General features: G+C 35.8%; 1 protein-coding gene and 1 long non-coding RNA gene across 2 annotated transcripts in view; one reads left to right on the plus strand and one right to left on the minus strand.

The window, feature by feature from the left end:
* Positions 1 to 4,693, minus strand: part of LOC106878243 (nuclear hormone receptor family member nhr-48) — a 329,560-nt gene that overhangs the window by 135,222 nt on the left and 189,645 nt on the right. The gene's annotated exons all lie outside the window — the stretch shown is intronic.
* The window catches only part of LOC128247324 (uncharacterized), a 9,282-nt gene continuing 7,871 nt past the window's right edge, over positions 3,283 to 4,693 (plus strand). Inside the window, exon 1 of the long non-coding RNA XR_008263705.1 lies at positions 3,283 to 3,674. This is a non-coding gene — a long non-coding RNA (uncharacterized LOC128247324). The remainder of the gene's footprint in view (positions 3,675 to 4,693) is intronic.

Genomic DNA, 4,693 nt, shown 5'->3' on the forward strand with positions numbered 1-4,693 from the left:
CAGGTTACTGCACGAATCACTTCAAAGTCGTTCCTGTTATTTGACTAAATAAAACTGCACACACATTTTTCAAACCCATTTTCATTTAAAAAAAAGATTTCGTGTAAGTGTCTAGCGGCATACTAATGAAGCTTATTGACGATAACAAATTCATTGTAAAAAATAAAATTTGATGGGTTTCCCTCATTTCTAAAAGCTGCTGACATGGCTAATTATAGCGATCATTATTCTATGAGTATTTATCAGAAGAAAATTTGCCTAGAGTTACATCTGTCATTTCGAAACAACATACAAATATGAACAAAAATTTGAATCCAAGAAACTGATATCATAATTGACTGAGTTAAATTTAAGCATTTTCTGAAGCTCTCAGTAACAAATTTAAATCCTTATCAACTCATTATATCCTACATAAATTTTGGCACAAGACCAGCGATTTTGGAGAAAGGGTTAAGTCGGTTACATCGACTCTAGTGCTCAACTGGCACTTATTTTATCCGAAAGGATGAAAAGTAAGGTCAACTTCGGCGGAATTTGAACTCAGAATGTGGCGACGAACGAAATGCCGCTAAGCAGTACACCTGGCGTGCTAACGATTCTTATTTCTTTACTGTCCACAAGGGGCTACACACAGAGGGGACAAACAAGGGCAGACGAACGGATTAAGTCGATTACATCGACCCCAGTACGTAACTAGTACTTATTTAATCGACCCCGAAAGGATCAAAGGAAAAGTCGACATCGGCGGAATTTGAACTCAGAATGTAGCGGCAGATGAAATACCGCTAAGCATTTTGCCCGGCGTGCTAACGATTCTGCCAGCTCGCCGCCTTATATCATATAAAAATATTAACATATTTTATATACCTCAGGATGCAAGATTTGTATGGCGCATCTGAACTCTGAAAAGAATTAGCGTATGGACAGTAAAGTAATGGTCATTCCTACAAGACTGTTCAACTTAATGTTGAGTAACCATACTTAAAAAGCAGTCACATTTCCCTCAAATCACATTCAGTAATCTTTAAAAAAGGACAAACTACTTTTGATCATAAATCTGTTCATTCAGGGCTGGCCCGGTGCTCGACTACAACGAGCAAATCTCTATGCGGTCTATATGAGAAAAAGCAGCCAAATCTCTTTGGAACCACACATTCTGCCTTTAAAAAAATGGCTGAGAAAAAACTGAAGAAAAAAGAATAGATGGGTGACCACAACAAGAATATCTTCGATCATAGGCTGATTCAGTCAGTACTGATTTGAGCATTCCAGTTAATGAGAAAAAGGAGTAGCATAAGAGGTTCAAAGTAGTCATTTGCAAATGATCTTGTTCATTGTAACAAGTCAAATATTCCTTAACCTATTCTGGTGATACTGACTTTAAAATGTTAAAATGCAAGGTACTATTTTAAGCGCTCTAATTCCAAACATGTCTCATGATAAATACCCTAACTAGAAACTTCCATCGTAACCAGCTAGTGAGGTTATTCGCTCTGTTAGAAACAGCAACAAAATCCCCTACAAATAATACTTTATCGTCTTTAAAAACGAGTGACATACCACAATGTAGTGCTCGGACGCAACACTGGAAGAAGGTTAGATTTTATTTCTTCTCGTTTAGGATTGCAATGTAACAATGTACAGAAAGTCAAAATTTATTTGGAACATGTACTAATGTTATAAAATTCAGGACTGAATGTCACGGTGATGAAAGTCAAGCTCCAAGAAAATTCAGAAGGCATAATTCAATTTTTCAAACTAAAAATAATTTTATCATTTTACAATTTTACGTCAGGCAATCTGGTTAACGGCATCTCGTCCGTCCTCACGTTCTGAGTTCAAATTCAACCGAGGTCGACTTTGCCTTTCATTCTTTTGGAGTCGATGTAATCGACTTAACCCCTTCCCCAGACCTGCCTAGTACCAACATTTGAAATCAATATTTTTACAAGATATAATGATTTGATAAAATGAGAAAGAAGGTTTAATATTTGGAGTTAAATTAGTTATAGAAAACTTCAGAGAATTCTACAAATTTGAATTAGAGATTACTCGATGCTAAACGAATGCAGGCTTCGTTGATCCTCCTCTTTCGTACAATAAGGGGATTTATCTGAACAAAATACACGACACAACAATCCTTAAAGTCGCGATCCTTAAAATCGTGGAGATAGAACTGATCTGAAACTAGATAAGAGTTCATGATTTAGGCACAAGAGCAACAGTTTTGAGGAGATGGGTGTTAGTCGAGACTATCGATCCTAGTACTTGACTGGTACTTATTTTAACTATGCCGGAGTTTTGAAAGCCAAAGCTGACCTCGGCGGGAATTGGACTCGGAATAAATACTGTAAGGCATTATTTTTACGCTACTCGAACGATTCTGCCAGTTCACCGCTATAATCTGGGACTAAATAACAGTTTTAAATGTTGGTACAGGGCCAGCAATTTTGGGGAGTTAGTCAATTACATCGATCTCAATGCTTAACTGATACTTATTTTTATCGACCTGGAAAGGGTGAAAAGCAAAGTCGACTTCGGTAGAATTTGAGCTTAGGGCGTAAAGCGCAGGAAGAAATGCCGTCAAGTATTTTGTTTGGTGCGGTAACGATTCTGCCAGCTTGCCTTAATCTGGGGCTAAGTAACAACAACAAACTGTTCTTTTCATTAATGAACATGATTATTAAGGAATACACTAATGGAATTTAAAAATGAATTGTTGTTTCAAAGAATTTAATGAGATCACATATAGCAATTAGCGAAATTCCGACTTCAACATCATAAAATAATGCACTTTCACTTAATACTATACAGAGAACTGTCACCTCCAATAGAACAATTATTCTAGGCAACATTTTAGAAGTGAATAATTAATGAAGAGCAGAGTTGCAACGTTACTTTATGTTACATGTTGATGTGTGGGTGGAGGACAGAGAGAGAGATTTGTGAAGACAATGACAATCATAGATCAACAACAAGTAATATTCGCAAAACCTATTTTGCTATAAATATTGGATTTCTTACATTGGTACAAGGTTCTCCCAGATTTATAGAGGAAGTAAAGAGAGCATGTGACATTCATGACTTTCTTGATGACACCTGAGATGTTAGGTAAATTGATTGCCAACAGGAAAAGAAAGTTGGTTCGTTGGTAGCTCGCCATCTGTTCAATCACGACTATTGTTTTTTTTTTTTCAAAAACAAAATTCAATATACAATCAATCTTCTACATTGACATATCTACGAACTCATCATTATATATATATATTAGTTATTTCTCACGTAGCTAGGTTCTTTGCGTCGGCTTTTGTCTATGAAATTAAATGAGCTGCACTCATATCAGTTTTTTAAGTGGACTTGTTTCCATGTCTTAACTCTTTTCCTAACATACTAACGTATTATTTTCATATAGTTTCCTGTTGTGAGTCAGCAATGTTCAGATAGTAAAATTTCTGATATCATACTTAAGCATGCCGATCGCTAGGTTACGGATACGTGAACACACCAATACCAGTTGTCAAGCGGTAGTGGGGAACAAACACACTCATATATATCAGTTTGGATGAAAGGCAAAGTCGACATCGGCGGAATATGAACTCAGAACGGGAAAACGGACGAAATGCCGCTAAGATTGTATCCGGTGCGGTAACAATTCTGCTAGCTCGTCACCTTAGGTTAGTATAGATATTATTACATTAGGACTCTACTATCATTCCCAACATGGGAATCAAAGTAAGAATGCAAATGAATTTTGTGTTATTACTTTTACAATCGATAGACTTCTTTCTCTTTCTCTTTCTCTCTCTCTCTCTCTCTCTCTCTCTCTCTCTCTCTCTCTCTCCTGTTCTATTGTTCTTATTCATTCCATTTTGCGAGAGCAACGATGCCTCTCTACTTCTGTCTCGACTTGAGTACCATTGTTTTCTTATTCATTACTTTCAGTAGCTGCTTAAGCATTTAAAATTTATCTGTAAGGTCTTCAAAATAAGAAAACAGGACACTATTCCATCGTCATTTTAAAAGTTTATGCTTACTCTCGAGGAGTCTTTAAGCCTCTGGAACACACCGGGGCTGCCTTGGATAATCCAGGGCGGTTTAATAAGTCTATTTATATGGCATTAAAAATATTGCTGAAGTGAACTTGTATATACAGGTTTGATTATTTTGCTTAAGTACTATCATGTCTTTCTTCAAACAACACACTTCTGAACTAACCACCAGCTTATACGACTAGTTTGAAACGAGAAGCAAATAAATAAATATTGACATTAAAACCTAAAGACAATAAAAAGTTATAGAGTTAGTAAATATGCTTTATAGTGAATATATATAAAAGGGGCTAACAAAGTCAACTGAAGTGATGAAGCTTAATGGAAGTTTTTTCTACGCAACGCTAAACCAGTTTAATGTCGTTTAACACAGCTATTTGTTGGTAGAATGAGGGGAAAAGGGATTTCGATGAAATAATTTTTTATCATAAGTTGAAGCAAATGTTTTCTTTTTTTTTTTTATCATTTTGTAATAAAGTTCATGAGAATAGACTTGAAATAGTAAAGAGTGAAATTCGGATCTATTTTAAAACGGGGGCGCCAGTATTTTCTTAACGAAACACTAACGAAACACTTTGAAACTTGGGACACTGGTAGAATGTGTCATATAAAACATCTTTTACTCTTAGTCTTCTTAACAAAAA

The sequence above is a fragment of the Octopus bimaculoides genome, chromosome 3 (assembly GCF_001194135.2).
Source record: "Octopus bimaculoides isolate UCB-OBI-ISO-001 chromosome 3, ASM119413v2, whole genome shotgun sequence".
Lineage (NCBI taxonomy): Eukaryota > Metazoa > Mollusca > Cephalopoda > Octopoda > Octopodidae > Octopus > Octopus bimaculoides.